The sequence below is a fragment of the Sciurus vulgaris genome (assembly GCF_902686455.1).
Source record: "Sciurus vulgaris genome assembly, chromosome: 6".
NCBI lineage: Eukaryota > Metazoa > Chordata > Mammalia > Rodentia > Sciuridae > Sciurus > Sciurus vulgaris.
In genome coordinates this window covers 27,649,991-27,669,480 of record NC_136466.1, presented here as the reverse complement: position 1 = coordinate 27,669,480, position 19,490 = coordinate 27,649,991, and the positions used below count along the sequence as shown (strand labels likewise).

General features: G+C 37.0%; 1 long non-coding RNA gene across 1 annotated transcript in view; it reads left to right on the top strand.

Moving 5' to 3' along the window:
* Nucleotides 1-19,490, top strand: part of LOC306664634 — a 110,295-nt gene that overhangs the window by 39,224 nt on the left and 51,581 nt on the right. The gene's annotated exons all lie outside the window — the stretch shown is intronic.

Genomic DNA, 19,490 nt, shown 5'->3' with positions numbered 1-19,490 from the left:
ATATTGTCAACATAGCCAATTTCTTGAAGCTGGCATAGATAGCAATCTTAAGTAAATGGCATTTGTAAGTCTTGTTCCTTAGTAACTGCTACTAAAACCTGGGGAGAAGGACTTGTAACTAAGATCGTGGCTCTAGTTTAATTTTCAGAGGTTTCTGCTCCACCTGGCTCTTTGTTGTTCTTGTTTTATAACTCACAAGGCTTCCTAATGTCATGGTCACCTATATTATCTAGCCAATTTCTATCAGAAAAATTTCTGCTTTACAAGGAAGCAGCATTTGTAGGAAAGAACCTGTGTGTTCTCACAGAATGGAGATGCTAAGGGAAGAATTGTGTCCTTAAAGAAAGAAGTTTTGTTGTGTTTAAGGATGAACATGACCTCGTAATGGATGGTGGGAAGGCTTCCCAGGGCACGTGACTGATAGACTGAAAGGGCAGAAGAGATGCACCTAGTCCTGTGATGAATGGAGGCTCAGAGAAGGCAGTCAGAGCAGGAGACAAGTCTGTGTGGTCTTCTTGACTCCTGTGGCCCTTAAAATACCATGGTGGGATTCCTCTCCTCTCCACCTGGCTGTACCACGGTCCTCTAGAAGGATAAGCACAGGTCACTGCCTGCTCCCCACCCACCAGTTTCCAATCCAGCAGGGCTGTGGTGGGAAGGAAGACCATGCATTTCTAGCAAGCTTCAGGTGAAGCCGACGGTGCATCCTGGGGTGCCCTTTGAGCACCTCTGCAGCAGTGCAGGGGCGTATTGCATCATGGAGTGGTTGAGGGTGAGGCCTCTGGGGTGGGAGGGTGTTGAATTTGAGTCCAGGTACTTACCAGCCCTGAGATCCAGGAAAGATTCCTTACCCTTGTAACCCATTTCTGTGATATTGAGGGGACAATCTGGATAATAGGTGTTGCCTGAGGACAGATGCCCCTGCCCTTTCAGTCTATCAGTCACTTGCCCTGGGAAGCCTTCCCACCATCCACTATGAGGTTATGCTCATCCCTAAACACAACAAAACTTCTTTCATTAAGGACACTATTTCCAGTTTTGTGCACGCGTTAGAGGGGCAATTTGATTGCTTTGTTTGGGAAAGACAAATATTACAGGTTTCAGGAGAGTAGAACTTCGCCTTTTGTTTTTATTAAGCTAATCATGGTATCTTCAGTAGCTCCCAGCAGTGTAATGATATCTGCTTCGCATATATTTTAAATAAGTAAATGTTAACATGCAAATCAATTAACAATGTTCGTGAAACATAATTCACGCTGTTCAAAATATAAATTTATAGTTAAATGTTTTTGACTCATTGTTTCAGGGGTATTCCTCATCTGTTCTCATTGTCTACCCCCACTTTAAATAAACATTTTTTTTAAAGTAAGGAAAAGGAATATTTTGAGTGAAAACTTCTTTGTAAAATGGCTAAATCCTATCAATGCCATGTGAGTTTGACGATGACCTTCTGGTGACTTTCAAGGTTCAGCAGGGCAGTGGTTCCCGGGCAATGCTTGTGGGTTGGCAGATGTGTTCATGAGGAGACACACGGTTGAGGAATGGCTGTTTCTCTAGGTTCTAAACTGGAGCCCCCTCCCCTGCTGGAGCTTGATGGGCAAAGGTGTCAGGAAAGGTTGTGTATTGATTTACTTGAAAGCAATTGTGCCTGTGGCCAGATTCTCACTGGTCTCCATCCTGCCATGAAGGAGATCTTCTGGTGTTTCCTCCAGGTGCCATTGGTCTAGCAATTCTCTGTGATAATATTCCACTTGGCTATAATTTTTTCAATCCCAGACCCAGAGGAGTCTGGGCTGTGGAAATATTAACATTTAGATTAATTTCTCCTGGCAGTTGTGTTATTGGATTTCTCTCTCTTGCCAGCTTACTGGTATAACTCTCACAATCTCCTGTGGACCTCTTAAACAGGAAGCATTGGACGAATGTCTACTGAAAAGCATTATATCCCTTCAATCCACCCTCAGCATCCAGCACAAAACCTTGCCATGTTCAGCAGGACTTAAATACATTTGTAAAGGCCTCAGTATTTCTATTTCAGGAACTTTAAAGATCATTTAGTCCCTCCAGGGCTCTGAGTAGAGCAATTGCTTGACCAGGTCAGAAATGTAATTGTCATGATATATGTGAGGCAACTTTTTCCTATTTCTTCTTAAAACCTTTTAGTTGAAATCAAATATGTTTCATAACTGTTCAAATAAAACTCGAAGGAAGAGCCCGGTATGGTGGTGCACACGTGTAATCCCAGTGACTTGGGAGGCTAAGGCAGGAGGATCATGAATTAGAAAGATAGCCTCAGCAAAGCCCTAAGCAACTTAGATGATTTCTCAAAAATAAAATAAAATAAAATTAAATTAAAAGGGCTGGGGATGAGAATGTGGCTCAATGGCTAAGTGTCCTCGGTTCAATCTCTGGTCAAAACAACAACAACAACAACAACAAAATCAACACAAACAAACAAAACTCTTAAGGAAAAGACTTGGAGAAATTTGGGATCTTGGAAACTTAGAGTTTTGTTATGCATGAATTATTCTGTAATATAGAGTCAAAATGTGTGTACAGTGAATGTGTGTTTAGTTGCACATATGGAAGTGTAAAAATTGCAGTTCATTTCTACTGAGCTTCAACTCTGAGACTTATTTTTCCAGCTCCCAAGTGTTGGGGTACCCACCAGCTCCCTTCTCTTAGGATCAGGGTATCCTATGTGATGAAGGGCTTGGGCAAATATCTTTCAAAGTGTCCAGGTCATCATGGCTCACTGTTTAAGCTTATAAGCCCACGTGGAGCAGGTGAGTGTGTGTCTGTCCCGAGTCTGGCCATAGGGTCTGGCCACCCTATGACAGCTTCTTAACCGTGATGAAGAGTCACAAATTGCTAAGAAAATAACACATCTTTAATTTGAGCCTGTTTAAGGGTGTTGATTCTCAACTCAAGACACATAACTGAAACATGGAGCAACAGTCAGATGCCAGCACAGAGACAGTGAAAGCCCTGAGGAAGGGCTGAAGACTGTCCCTGAAGCCCAGTTTTGCTCCTCCACCAGGTCCACTGGTATAGTAGGTGCCACTGCAGAACTGCACCTTCCCAAGAACATCCAAAATCCTTTTATTTCACTGGGAGACGTTCACCAAGACTCTAGCTAACACGGGGCATCTGTGGTTGTCCCCAGGAAAGCATTCCACCACTGCCTTCAGCCCTGATTGCTACTGGGAGACTGGTGTTGCTCCAGGAAACCTGACCTGATCCCCGGAAATCCCCACCTATGAGGGAGTGGGCTGCTGGTGTTACTTGCTACTCTCCTGTGAGAGACAGGAAGTATTCTTTTTATTTACTTCTCTTAATCAACATAAAGTTTACACACTTATGAAGTTTCATGTGATGTTTTGGTACATGTATACAATGTGCAATGATCAGAGTAGACATTTCTCTCTCTTCAAACATTCATTATTTCTTTGTGATGAAAACTATCAAAATCCTTTCTTCATTCGTTTGAAATACACAGTTTATTATTGCTATTTGCAGTCACCTACTGAGCAATAGCACACCAGAGCTTCTTGCTCCTACCTGTGACTCAGGACCCACTGGTCAACCTTTCCCATCCCTCTGCACACTTAGGCACACACTGTTCTTTCAACTATTAACTTGTTTGGACTCCACGGAAGAGGAGGTATTTTTAATTCTCTTGATCCACTCTCTTAGTCTCTGTATAGAGTCTTAGCTCCTCTGGGACTGGAGCTTTGTCTGAGTTCTTGTTTCCAGCAGGATGAATAAATTCCACCTTGAGCATTCGCCCCTCTGTATGCAGAGAGGTTCCACATCCCAGGGTTTAGCCTATTGCAGATGAAAAATATTTGGGAAACAAAAGTCTGTAACAAACATGGAAAGATTTTTTTTCTGTTCACTATTCCTTATGATACAGTATCCCAACTATTTACAGAGCATTTACTATGTATTAGGTAATATAAGTAGCCCACAGATGATTTAAAGTATATGGAAAGAAGCATGTAAGTTATGTGCAAATATTGTACCTTTTTATGTTAAGGGAATCAAGCATCTGTGGATTTTGGTATTGGCAGGAGGTCCTGGACCAAGTCTTAGCTGATACAGAGGGAGGATTCACAGAGTCTCATGTGAGGTATCTCCTGCCCTGGCTCCTAGGGCATTGTAAATGTTCTAGATCTGAGGGAGTGTCCTGGCTGTCCCTGAGCAGAAGGTGGCATTGATCTAAGCCCGAGCAGTAGAAAGTTTCCCTAAACTTTTCTAGGAGAGGGCAGCAGCTTTCCTGGTTCTCTTAAGCGGTTTATTTATTTATTTATTTTTTAGGAGGAAAGTATAAACATTCAACTATATGTATATGTGCATTTATTTTTTATGAGCTTATGCTGAACCATTCCCTGTCATATTGCTGGATAGAATGCTAAAGAATTGATCTGCCATGGAGAGGGAATTTGATAAGATCAGAGAAAATTATAGATTGTTTTTCTTGATAATCCCAATTATAGCAACCTGTCCCCTAAACACATGGTGTTTACATGGTGCAGATGTGGCTAACAATTTTGACCAGTTGGCATTAACTGCAGCATCTTACCCTGTATAATGTAGATGAGCTTCATCCAATCAGTTGAAAGACTCAGGAGTGGAAACAGTTTTCTAGAGAAGGAATTATGTCTGCAGTTGGCAGAACTGCTGGGCTGCCCTACAAACTGTGAACTTGCTAACTCACACATTCTTTTTTTTTATTAATTTATTTTTATTGTAAACAAATGGGATACATGTTTCTGTTTGTACATGGAGTAACAGCATACCATTTGTGTAATCATACGTTTACATAGGGTAATGGTATTTGATTCATTCTGTTGTTTTTTCCTTCCCCGCACCCCTCCCTCCCTCTTTTCCTTTCTACAGCCCCTCCTTCCTCCATTCTTGCCCCACTCCAACCCCCCAATTATGTGTCATCATCCGCTTATCAGCGAGATCATTCGTCCTTTGGTTTTTTGATTGGCTTATCTCACTTACCATGATAGTCTCCAATTTCATCCATTTGCCTGCAAATGCCATAATTTTATTATTCTTTATAGCTGAGTAATATCCCATTGTATATATATACCACTGTTTCTTTATCCATTCATCAATTGAAGAGCATCTAGGTTGGTTCCATAGTCTGGCTATGGTGAATTGAGCTGCTATGAACATTGATTGGATGTATCTCTGTAGTATGCTGATTTTAAGTCTTTTGGGTATAGGCCGAGGAGTGGGATAGCTGGGTCAAATGGTAGGTTCATTCCAAGTTTTCTAAGGAATCTCCACACTGCTTTCCAGAGTGGCTGCACTAATTTGCAGCCCCACCAGCAATGTATGAGTGTACCTTTTTCCCCACATCCTCTCCAACACCTATTGTTGCTTGTATTCTTGATAATTGCCCTTCTAATTGGGGTGAGATGGAATCTTAGGGTGGTTTTGATTTGCATTTCTCTTATTACTAGAGATGTTGAACATTTTTTCATATGTTTGTTGATTGCTTGTAGATCTTCTGTGAAGAGTCTGTTCATTTCCTTAGCCCATTTGTTGATTGGGTTATTTGTATTCTTGGTGTAGAGTTTTCTGAGTTCTTTATATATTCTGGAAATTAGTGCTCTATCTTAAGTATGAGTGGCAAAGATTTTCTCCCACTCTGTAGGCCCTCTCTTTACATTACTGATAGTTTCCTTTGCTGAGAGAAAGCTTTTTAGTTTGAATCTATCCAGTTATTGATTCTTGCTTTTATTTCTTGTGCTATGGGAGTCTTGTTAAGGAAATCTGATTCTAAGCTGACATGTTGAAGATTTGGACCTACTTTTTCTTCTATAAGATGCAGGGTCTCTGGTCTGATTCCTAGGTCCATGGTCCATTTTGAGTTGAGTTTTGTGCAGGGTGAGAGATAGGGGTGTAGTTTCATTTTGTTACATATGGATTTCTAGTTTTCCCAGCACCATTAGTTGAAGAGGCTATCTTTTCTCCATTGCATATTTTTGGCACCTTTGTCTAGTATGAGAAAATTGTATTTATTTGGATTTGTGTCCATGTCCTCTATTCTGTATCATTGATCTACCTGTCTATTTTGGTACCAATAACATGCCGTTTTTGTTACTATTGCTTTGTAGTATAGTTGAAGTTCTGGTATTGCGATACCCCCTGATTCGCTCTTTCTACTGAGGATTGCTTTAGCTACTCTGGGTTTCTTATTCTTCCAGATGAATTTCATGATTGCCTGCTCTATTTGTATAAGGTACATCATTGGGATTTTAATTGGAATTGCATTGAATCTGTATAGCACTTTTGGTAGTAAGGCTATTTTGACAATATTAATTCTGCTTATCCAAGAACATGGAGGTCTTTCTATCTTCTAAGGTCTTCCTCAATTTCTTTCAATGTTTTGTAGATTTCATTGTAGAGATCTTTTACCTCTTTGGTTAGATTGATTTCCCAAGTATTTTGGTAGGTTTTTAATGGCTTCTTCTAGTTCATTGCTTGATATTGATCTGTTGAAATTGTGTATGTCCTCCTGGTTCAGTTTGGGAGGAGCATATGTCTCTAGAAATTTGTCAATGTCTTCAGTAGTTTCTATTTCATTGGAATACAGATTTTCAAAGTAGCTTCTCATTATGTTATGTATCTCAGTGGTGTCTGTCGTGATATTTCCTTTTTCATCACAAATTTTAGTAATTTGAGTTTTCTCTCTCTTTCTCTTTGTTAGTGTGGCTAAGGGTTTGTCTATTTTGTTTACTTTTTCAAAGAACCAACTTTTTGTTTTGTCAATTTGTTGAATTGTTTCTTTTGTTTCAATTTCATTGATTTCAGCTCTGATTTTAATTATTTCCTTTCTTCTACTACTTTTGCTGTTATTCTATTCTTTTTCTAGGGCTTTGAGCTGTAATGTTACGTCATTTAGTTGTTCACTTTTCATTCTTTTCTGGAGTGTGCTCCATGCAATGAATTTTCCTCTTAGTACTGCTTTCATAGTATCCCAAGGATTTTGACTGTTGTATCATCGTTCTCATTGACCTCTAAGAATTTTTTTATCTCCTCCCTGATGTTTTCTGTTATCCATGTTTCATTCAATAGCGTATTATTTAGTCTCCAGGTGTTGGAGTAATTTCTGTTTATTTTGTCATTGATTTCTACTCTCAGTCCATTATGATCAGATAGAACACAAGGCAGTATCTCTATTTTTTTGCATTTCCTAGGGGCTGCTTTGTGGCATAACATATGGTCTGTTTTCGAGAAGGTTCCATGTGCTGTTGAGAAGAAAGTGAAACCACTTGTTGATGGATGGAATATTCTATATATGTCTATTAAGTCTAGGTTATTGATTGTTTCTTTGGTTAGTGTTTGTTTGGAAGATCTATCTAGTGGTGACAGCGGTGTGTTAAAATCACCCAGAATTATTATGTTGTGGTCTATTTGATTCCTGAAATTGAGAAGGATTTGTTTGATGTACAGGGATGCAACATTGTTTGGGGCATAAATATTTACTATCGTTATGTCTTCCTGATTTATGGTTCCCTTAAGCAGTATGAAATGCCCTTCTTTATCCCTTCTGACTAACTTTGGCTTGAAGTCCACTTTATCTGATATAAGGATGGAAACCCCCGCTTTTTTACTGAGTCCATGTGCGTGGTAGGTTTTTTCCCATCCTTTCATCTGTGAGATGAGTCTCTTGCAGGCAGCATATTGTTGGGTCTTTCTTTTTAATCCATTCTGCCTGTCTATGTCTTTTGATTGATGAGTTTAGGCCATTAATGTTCAGGGTTATTATTGAGATATGATTTGTATTCCTAGTCATTTGGGCTTATTTTTGGTTTTTAACTTGACTTGGTTTCTCCTTTGAATGGATTTTCCTTTAAGGTAGTTCCTCCCTTTGCTGACCTACATTGTTGTTTTTGATTTACTCCTCATGGAATATTTTGTTGAGAACATTCTGTAGCACAGGCTTTCTATTTGTAAATTCTTTTAACTTTTGTTTATCATGGAAGGATTTTCTTTCATCTTCAAATCTGAAGGTTAGTTTTGCTGGGTATAGGATTCTTGGTTGGCAACCATGTTCTTTCAGAGCTTGAAATATGTTGGTCCAGGCCTTTCTAGCTTTTAGAGTCTGGGTTGCGAAGTCTGCTGCTATCCGTATTAGTTTCCCCCTCTATGTAATTTGATGCTTTTCTCTCGTGGCCTTCAAAATTCTATCTTTATTTTGAATGTTAGGCATTTTCATTATAATGTGCCTTGGTGTGGATCTGTTGTGATTCTGTGCATTTGGTGTTCTGTAAGCGTCTTGTATTTTATTTTCCATTTCATTCTTCAGGTTTGGGAAATTTTCTGATATTATTTCATTGAATACGTTGTTCATTCCTTTGGTTTGTACCTCTGTGCCTTCCTCAATCCCAATAATTCTTAAATTTGTTTTTTTTATGATATCCCATAGTTCTTGTAGATTCTGTTCATGATTTCTTACCATCTTCTCTGTTTGGGCAACTTTATTTTCAAGATTAAATATTTTGTCTTCGTTGTGTGAGGTTCTGTCTTCCAAGTGGTCTAGTCTTTGGGTGATGCTTTCCATTGAGATTTTTATTTGGTTGATTGTTTCCTTCAAGGATTTCTGTTTTTTTTTTTTTTTGAGAATCTCTATCTCTTTGTTGAAATGATCTTTTGCTTCCTGCAGGTGCTCTTTCAACTGCTTATTGGTATTATCATTCATTGCCTACATTTGCTCTCTTATCTCATCCTTTGCTTCACGAATCATCTTAATCATGTATAATCTGAAGTTCTTTTCTGATATTTCTTCTACCATCCTGTCATTGGATTCTATTAATATAGAATCTAGATTTGTTTGGATCATTTTCTTCCCTTGTTTTTTCATGTTGTTCATGTATCTTCCCCTCTAGCAGTGCAGATCTGGGTATTGCAGATTTCCCCCTATAGGCTTATAGTGGCCCTATAGGTTTCCAAAACCTTTTCTTTAAGGGGAGATCAGTATTAGCAGTGCCCAATTCAGACACTATGAAATCCTAGACCAAATAGCCCCTGTGAGGACAATAACAAAATTGTCATAATAAACAGAATGAGTTCAAATATTATCTTCAGTATAACAAACAGATTTGCAATAAGGTCTGCAGTTTCTAATGGAGCACAAAGAGGATACAGAGGGATGTAGGATGTAGCTTACTGGGATAAGAAAAGAATATACAGAAGTTCTAGATAATAGAAAGGGTGAGAGTGTAACCAAAAGAAATTGGATGTTAGCATGCAAAAAGGGAGAAAGACTCTGAGGGGACAGGTAAAGAAAAGGAAAAGAGAGCCAAATAAAGTAAAGAAATAAAAACTTAAAATTGTTCAATAAGGAGAAGAAAGAAAATCTGCACTATAACATTCATATAGTATTCAAACCTCCCAGTCTACAGTAGCCTAATGCATGAGATGTACCTGACAATGAACTTCAAGTCTCCAGCAGGCGTCTCAGGATGAAATTTGCTCCACATAAAGATCGGAGCTATGGCTTCCAGGATTATCCAAGATGGCCACTGTGGCTTCCAAATGTGTTGGCAAATGGGAAGCTGCAGCTTGGGGTGTGGATGTGGTCAGCTAGAGGTCTTGGAAGCAGGGTGTGGTTGGTCAGGCAGGGGTCCTGGAGTTCAGGTGTGTTTGTAGGATCCTGGAGACCGGGTGCAATCAATAGATCTGGGGTCCAAGTGATAGGATACAGTCAGTTGTTCTGGGGGTCCTGGTGGCAGGGATCAGTCAGTTGATGTGAGGGCCATGGAGGCAAGGAGTGATTGATGGGGCTAAGGGATCCTGGAGACTGGGCTCAGTCAGTCCTGCCTGGGGTCCTACTGGGCCTGGCTGTTGTCTCAAAATGGCAGCAGCCACATGTAATCAAACCTTCAGGTACTGTGACAGAGAACTTCCAGGCAACAGCAGGCAGCTGGTGCTCCACTTGCGGTCTGCGGTCAGTCTGCTGGCAGCTGTCAGACATCGGGAGGTGAACCTCAGGTGGTAGGTGATGGGTAGGTGAAAGGCAGGCGATGGACAGGCAAGAGGCAGGCAAATGGCGGATGATAGGTGCCTGACAGTGAGCAAACTGCACTCAGAAAAGGCATGGATATGCTGGCAGACTGCAGGTCATCACACTAGACAAATAGGGTAAACAGTAGGGGATCGATAAGCAGCAAAAACTTCCTCACCAAGAAACAGATATTCTCTGCTTAAAACTGGAGTTACGGAGTAACAAGGAAGTCAGCCTCCCTCTAGTCTGCCATCTTGGATCTCTGCTCACACATTCTTGTAAGGCAATTTCTGAAAATTTCAGACTATATTTACATATCTGCTGTCCACCTCTTTCTTATTGATTTGGCCTCTCTAAAGAGCACCGACTGTTATAGCAGATAGATTTATAGATATAATATGCTGCTTTTGCATATTAGGTGAAATGTTAGAAAGATAAATTAGAAATTATAAAAAATATTAACTAGAGGATACAATGGGAATAGATGGAGTAAAAATAACAATGGGATTTATTTTAATGCTCAATAAATATGGTTTTCCTTTTTTCTTTTCTTTTTTTTTTTTTTTTGTATCAGAGATTGAACCCAGGGGGCGCTTAACCATTGAGCTACGTCCCCATCCTTTTTATTTTTTATTTTGTGACAGGGTCTCACCAAGTTGCTTAGGGCCTGACTTCAAAGTTATGATCCTCCTGCCTCAGCCGCCTTAGCCTCTGGGACTACAGGTATGCACTAGCACGTCTGGCAAAAAATTGTTTTTCTAAGGAAGTGCAAGTTTTGGCTTTCTTTTGAGTGTGAAACAAGAAAAAATTTTATGTCTTTAGGAATTTAAGATTATTTTCCTTTTTAAAATTGCTGAATAAATAATTATACATATTAAGGCAACATACTGATTATTTTGCAAATTTTTGATTTTTATAAAGATGGAATCATTCTTTAGAGGAAAAAAATGTTGAAGACACAAAACGAGGTACTATTCCCGAGATTCATCTGTTAGTATTTCTTCCTTTTATGGGATTCTACCACAGGTGCCTAATTTTCCTGTAGATTACATTTCTATGAAAATTCTTATGCAGTTTACTTATTGGTCAAGGGTAAGGTCCCTAGACCATTTGCCTAAATGCAGAATGCCACAGTTGCTTGGGGCTAAGAGTGTGAGCACCTTGAATTGAGCACATAAGGTCAATTTAGTTTTCTAGGCAGCAGTACCTATTTGCAGTCTCAAAAGGAATGTGAGTCCCTATTGCTCTGTGTCCTTGCTTCTACTTATGATTGACAGCTTTTCTAATTTTTTCCCAAATGATCATTATAAAACTGTTGAATTTTAAAGTTTGGGGATTTTGCTTTTAACTAAAGGCATCCCTTTAGTTACACAGTAAGTATCTATTTTCTGAATTCCTTGTTTATATATATTTTAAAATCATTTCTTTTGTTTAATTGTCTTGGGAGTTATAGTATCTGTGTATATTTGGGTGTATATTTAGATTTTCTATTATCTGAAATTCTTGAAATTTTAGCCATTTTATTATTAGCTCTCACAGTAGAGGATTTACTGGCATGCTTTATATATTTTTTATTATCTGCTTATTCCAGTTGTACTTTATCTGCAGCACTCTTGGCTACATGGGATTCTGTTTTTCTCCAGGGTGCTTTTTGTTTCTTTGTGATAGACACTCTAAGAATCCCAGCAGCTGAGGACCAGGTTTGTATGAGATACTTGAGTTGGGAGGTCTAGGAACCACTTGCAGAGTGTCAACCTCACATCCATATGGAACATCCTCTATGGTGACAGTTTCTCAATGGAAAATATCTGACTGAATCCGTGGTCCAGGCCAAGAAAGAATTTCCTGTTGCTTCCTTGTGCTCGTCTTTGTGTCTCTATTTTTTGTTTGTTTCATTTTGTTTTCATGTATCCCGTTTTACTGAGAGGCCTGAGCATCACATCTTTACGTATGGTCTCAGTTCCAACTTCTTGCCTCCCTTAGGTTCAGGCCCTAGTTTTCTCTGTCTGAGCACTAAAACTCATACCCCTAATTACAGGGTTGATGGTACCCCATCTTCCCTGAGAGTGGCCACAACTTCAGCACATGCAGTTCTGTTTCCATGGGGATCTTGTTAAGGAAGTTGGTGTCTCCACGCATATGATGGAGTGTTGACTCTAGCAGTGTTTCTTCTAGCAGTTGCAAAATTTCTAGTCCAATTCCTAAGTTTTTGATCCATTTTGGTTTGACATTTCTTTGTGCGGGATCAGCAATAGGGAATGTCATGGTTTGGATATAAGATGTCCCTCAAAAGCTCATGTGTGAGACAATGCAAGAAGGTTTAGGGGTGAAATTATTGGGTTATGAGAGCCTTACCCCAATCCGTGGATTAATCCCCTATAGCGATTGAGTGGTAACTATAGGCAGGTGGGGTTGACTAGAGGAGGGGGTTCCTAGGCTGTGCCTCTGGGGTATGTATTTTGTAACTGGCAGGTGGCATTACTCCCAGTTGCTTTCCCTTGCCACACACTTCTGCCATGATGTTCTGCTTCATCTCAGGCTCTGAGGAATGGAGTCAGCCATCTATGAACTGAGACCTCTAAAACCATGAGCCTCCAGATAAACTTTTCCTCTTCTAATTATTCTTGTCACATCTTTTGGTCAGAGCAGCAAAACAGTTGACTACAACAGAGATCTAATTTCATTCTGCTGCATATGGTTTTCCAGTTTTACCAGCACCATTTGTCAAAAGGCTGTCTTTTCTTCAACATATATTTTTGGCACCCAAGTATTAGATGACTGTAACTATGCAGGTTTATCTCTTTTATTCTGTTCCATTGGTTTTTATGTCTTTTGATGCCAATACCATGCTGCTTTTACTACTATTGCTGTCCTATTATAATTTCAAATGAGGTTTTGTGATGCCGCCTACATCACTTTTCTTATTCAAAACCGCTCTGATCTTTCTGGGTTTCTTATTATTCCAAATGAACTTAATGACTTTTAAAAAAAATGTTTTAGATTTTTTACAGACTGCATTTTTGATTCATTGTACACAAATGGGGTACATCATTTTGTTTCTATGGTTGTGCACAATGTAGATTCATACCATAGGAGTAAATTTAATGTCTTTTTTTTTTTCTAGTACTGTGAAGAATATCATTGGTGTTTTGATGGGGATTTTATTGAATCTGTATATTGGTTTTGGAAGTATGGTCATTCTGGCAATATTCTTACCACCAACGAACATGGGAAGTCTTTCCATCTTTTGAGGTCTCCAATTTCTTCAGGGTTACATAGTTTTCACTGTAGAGATTTTTAAGTTCCTTGGTTAGATTAAGTCTCAGATATTAGTTTCTTAGGTTATTAATAAAGGGACTGTTTTCCTGATTACTTTCTCAGTAAACCACTGTTGGAGTATAGAAAGCTATTGGCTTATGAATATTGATCTTGTATCCTGCTATTTTGCTGAATTCATTTATCAGTCTAGAAATCTTCTGTTGGAATTTTTTGAGTCTTCTAGGTACAGGATCATGTCATCAGAAAACAGAGGTAACTTTATTTCTTTTTGTCTTATTTGTATCATTTTCATTTCCTTCTCCTGCCTGATGACTCTGGCTAGAGTTTTGAGAACTATATTGAATAGAAATGCTGAGAGTGGAAAACCTTTTTCTTATTTCTGATTTTAAAGGAAAAGCTTTCAGTTTTTCCTCTGATCAGTATGATGTTGGCTTTGGATTTGTTGAATATAGCCTTTATAATGTTCAGTAAATTACTTATATCCCTAGTTTCTCTGATGTTTTTAATGTGTGTGATTGCTGTATTTTATCAAAGACCTTTTGTGCACTATTGAGATGATCATATGATTCTCATTTTTAATTCTACTTATGTGGTGAATTATAATTATTGATTTGTGTATGCTGAACCAAACTAATCCCTGGGATGAAGCACATTTGATCATGTTATATTATCTTCCTAATATGATTTGAATGTGGTTTACTAATATTTTATTAAGGATTTTTTGCATCTGTATTTATCAGGGATATTGGTCTATAGTTTTCTTTCCTAGAGGTTTCTTTGTCTGGTTTTGGCATCAGGGTTGTACGGGCTTCATAGAAAGTAGTTGGGAATGTTCCCTACCTTTCAGTTTCATGAAATAACTTGAGAAACTCTGGTGTTCTTCTTTAAAGTTCTGGTAGAACGCGGTGGAAAATTCATCTGATTCTGGGCTTTTCTTTCTTGGAAAGCTTTTAATTGTTATTTTATTAATTTGACTATTTGATATTGGTTCATTTAAGTTTTCTATATTTTCATGGCTCAATTTTGGCAGATTATATGTATCTAGAAATTTGTCAGTGTCTTCTAGATTTTGCAGTTTTTGAGGATACGTTTTTAAAATAGTTTCTAATGATTCTGAGTTTCAAAGGTGTTTGTGGTGGTAACTTCTTTTTCACCTCTAACTTTTGTGATTTGGGTTTTCTCTTTCATTTGCTTGGTTTGAATAAGGGTTCATCAATCTTATATATCTTTTAAAAGAAGCAACTCTAGGTTGTGTTGTTGCTGTGCATATTTTTTAAATTCTCAATTTCATTTATTTGGTTCCGTTATTTATTATTTCCTGTCTTCTACTGATTTTAGAGTTAGTTCTTTATCTAAGGCCTTGAACTAGTGCATAAGTTTATTTATTTGGGATCTCTCCATTTTTTGAAATGTAGGCTTTCAATATAATAAATTTTCTTCTTAGTATCACTTTCATACTATTTCAGAGATTTTGATATGCTCTTTTGTTTTAATTTATTTCTAAGAATTTCTGGATTCCTTCTCTCTTTTTGTCTTTGATCCATTCTTCATTTAAAATAATATTTTTCAATTTCCATGTGTTTGTTTTTCTTGATGTAGATTTCTAGTTTCACTCCATTATGGTCTTATAGGATGCATGGAATTATATCATGTTATTTTAAAATTTTTTTTTGTATTTGCTGATATAAATGCTTGCTTTTTGACCTAGAATAAGGTCTCTTTTGGAAAAAGTCCCATGAGACGTTATATTCAGCTGTTTAGGTGGTAAAATATTCTATAGATGTCTATTAGGTTCATTTGATTTACAGTATAATATTGGTTGGAAGTATTTATTGATTTTTGTGCTGAAGAATGTTGAAATCAGTCAGTAATATTTTCTTGAGGTGTACCTGGAATTTAAATTCAAGGAGTATTTTTTTAATGTAATTTGGTGAATTGACAAATTTCCTATTATTTTATCTTCTTGTTGAATTGTTCTCTCTACCAGGATATAAGTGGTCTTCTTTGTCCTTTCTGATTAAATTTTCCTTGAAATCAGCTTTGTAAGATATGAGAATAGCTATTCTGTTTGTTTTTGGATTCCATTTGCATGGAGCATTTTTTCCCATCCACTTATCTCCAGCCTGTGAGTTGTTTGCAAATAAGATAAATCTCTTCTAAACAGTATATAGTTGGATCTTGTTTTTTTAATTCATTCTGCTAATCTGTCTTTTAATTGAGGAGTTGAGACTATTTCTATTCAGTACTGTTGGTACGCTTTTGAGGTTTACTTCAGTTAGCTTTTTGTTATATTTAATTCTGCCTTAAGTGATTAGTCTTCTATTGCTTTTTATCTTCTTGGGACTTTTAGAATTTGCTTTTGGGTTCTTCTGTGTGCAGTTTATCTTTGAGAATTCATTGTAGTGCTTACATGGTTGAAAAGTATTCTTTTAGTTTATTTTTATCATGGAAAATTTTTATTTCCCCATTGAATGTGAAAGACAGTTTTGCTGGGTATAGCAATCTTGATTGGCAATTATTTTCTTTTAGACCTTGGAATATATCATTCCAGATCATCCTTGGTTTTATTGTGTTGAGAAATCAGAATGAGTCTTATTAGTTTGCCTGTAAATGTGACCTGATGTTTTCTTCACAGTTTTTAATATTCTTTTCTTATTTTCTATGTTAATCATTTTGCTTATGACAGATGTCTTTGAGAACTTTTCTTCTGATAAAGTCTACTGGGGTCCAGTAAGTGGAGGATATCTCCTTTCTGATATGGGGAATGTTTTCTGTGACTATCTCATTGAAAAATTAAAAAAAAAAAAAACTTTAGCATTTATTTCCCTGTTCTCTTCTATCCCATTAATTTAAGATTTGGTCTCTTGGCTTTTGTACCAGAGTTCTTCTATATTCTGATGATGTTCTATCATTCTTTTTCTTTTATTGTATTCTGTGAACACAAGTTCATATATCCTGTCTTAAAGAACTGAGTTTCTATTTTCAAGGGCTGAAATTCCATTTTCTACACAATCTAATTTTTGAGTGGTGGGTTCAAGTGAATTTTTAAGTTGATTCATTGTCTTTCATTTCCAGGAGATCTGATTGGTTTCTTTTCAATACTTTGTAAGATCTCTTATCTCTTGTATTTCATTTGAGTTTATTTCTTAGATCTTCTTTCAGTTCATTAAACATTTTAATAATCAGTTTTTAAATAAACTTTCTCTGAAATTTTATCCACTTCTTTTTCTGTAGGATTCTTTGTTAGGGAATTGTAAATTTGGGGGGAGTTTTTTTTTCCCCTCTTTCTCATGTTTTCACAGGTCTCAGACTTGCATATCAGTGGAGGTCAGTTACCCTTCCTATTTTATACCCAAGTTCTTACATATGTAGTTCTTTTTTATTCTAGGATTTCATTATTATTTTTGATATGAGTAGATATTGAGTGGCGGGGCCTGAAGTTCCACTCTGTTTATTATCCTCTGGGACCTGATTTGGCATTTTTCTTCCAAATCCTATGAAATGAAGTAATGTTTAGGCTCTGGTTGGACTAGATCATGTGTAGAGTGAGATTTACTCTTTCTTGGTTCAGTTGTAAGTATTTCTGAGCATCAGAATCTTGACTCTGTCATCTTGAAGTGTCCCTAGTACCTTCCAGTCCTACTTAGAGTGAGAGTGGTGGTAAAATACAACTAATGTCAACAACAGATGTACAGTTTTGAGATAAATGTCCAGTGTATACTTTGATATCTGTGATAGTAATTTCTACCTATATAGGAATGGTGGGGTCAGCATTTAACATCAGAAAAAAAAATTAAAAAACTGTGAATTAGATCCAGCACTTAACATCAGGTATCAACTCTGTTGTCCACTGTATTAATATTCACAACAACATGAATGGGGAATTAATTAGAAAAACTATACAAACCTATTATTTAGTGGAATTAGTTTCTTAAATAAATAAAAACTATGTTGGGAAGGTGAGAGAAAGTTTGAAATATTTTAAAGTGATCAGAGGAGTGGTAGGAGGTAGCAGAATAAATAAAAGATTCTATCTTATGCCACAAAGTAACTGTTAACAAATTGAAAAAAATAGAGGAACTACCATGCATTCTATCAGGTCATAATGGAATGAAATTAGAAATCAATGATAAAATAAAAAAATAGAAGCTACTCCAACATCTGGAGAGTAAATAATACACTGTTGAATGATGCATGAAGAAATCAGGGATGAAATAAAAAAGGACTTAGAGGTAAATGAGGTCACTGATACAACATATCAAAATCTGTGGGACACTATGAAGGCAATGCTTAGAGGAAAGTTCATTGCATGAACTTTCATTCATTCATTAGAAGAATAGAAAGTTAACAAATAAATGACCTAATGTTGCATCTCAAAGCCCTAGAAAAAGAAGAACAAATCAACACCAAAAGCACTAAGGATAGGAAATAATTAAAATCAGAGCTGAAGTCAATGAAATTCAAACAAAAGAAACAATTCAAAAAATTGACAAAACAAAAAGTTGGTCCTTTGAAAAATAAATGAAATTGATAAACCCTTAGCCATGCTAATGAAGAGAAAGAACAAAACTCAAATTACTAAAATTCATGATGAGAAAGGAAATATCACAATGGACACTACTGAAATATAGAAGATAATTAGAAATTATTTTGAAAATTTATACTCCAATAAAATAGAAAATCTCAAAGACATCTACAAATTTCTAGTGACATATGACCTACTGAATCAGGTGGTCATACACATTTAAACTGATCAATTTCAAGCAATGACATAGAAGACACCATCAAAAGCCTACCAACCAAGAAAAACCCAGGACCAGACAGTTTCTCTGCCAAGTTCTACAAGACCTTCAAGGAGGAATTAACACCAATACTTTTCAAATTATTCCATTAAATATTCCTTTTTTTTATTCCATTAAAAAAAAGGAGGGAACTCTTTCAAACTCTATGAGGCTAGTATCACCCTGATAAAGACAAAGACACGTCAAGAAAAGAAAACTTAAGACCAATATACCTGATGAATATAAATGCAAAAATTCTCAATATAATTATGGCAAATCATGTACAAAAGCATATTAAAAATTTTTTATACCATGATCAGGTGGGTTTCATCCCAGGGATTCAAGGTTGGTTTCATATACTGATATCAATAAACATAATTCATCACCTCAATAAACTTAAAGACAAGAATCATATCATCATCTTAATAGATGCAGAAAAAGCATTTGACAAAATATAGCACCACTTCATGTTCAGAAGACCAGAAATACTAGGGATAATAGGAACATACCCTTCAGCATTGTAAAAGCTCTCTGTGCTAAACTGAAGTCCAACTTCATTCTAAATGGAGAAAAATTGAAAGTAGTGCCTCTGAAAACTGGAACAAGACAAGGATGCCATCTGTCACCACTTCTATTCAACATTGTCCTTGAAACACTAGCCAGAGCAAGAAGAAAGAAATTAAAGGAATATGAATAGGAAGAGAAGTCAAACTATCACTATTTTCTGATGACATGATTCTACTTTTAGAAGATCCACAAAATTCCACCAAAAAACTTCTAGAACTAATTAATGAACTCAGCAAAGTAGCAGGATATAAAATCAATACCCATAAATCAAACACATTCCTATACATCAGTGATGAAGCCACTGAAAGAGAAATTAGGAAAACTACCCCATTCTCAATAACCTCAAAAAAAAAAAAATACTTGGAAATCAATCTAACAAAAGAGGTGAAAGACCTCCGCAGTGAAAACTAGAGCACACTGAAGACCTGTTGCTACCCACAGGACTTAAAATCAGCATGCTACTGTCATGCAGCCATATCACTGCAGTATATTTATAGCAGCTCAATTCACAATAGCCAAACTATGGAACCAACCTCGGTGCCCTTCAACAGAGGAATGGATAAGAAAACGTGGAGAATGAAATCATGGTATTTATGGGAAAATCGATGGAGTTGGAGAAGTTCATGCTAAGCAAAATAAGCCAATCCCCCCAAAAGAAAGGTTAAACGTTTTCTCTGATATGTGGATGCTAATTCACAATAAGGGGTGGAGCTAGGAAAAAATAGAGATACTTTGCATTAGGCAGAGGGAAGTGAAGGGTGGGGAGGGGGTATGTGTGAAGGAAAGATAGCAGAATGAATCTGACATTATTGTGCATATATATCCTGTGAACT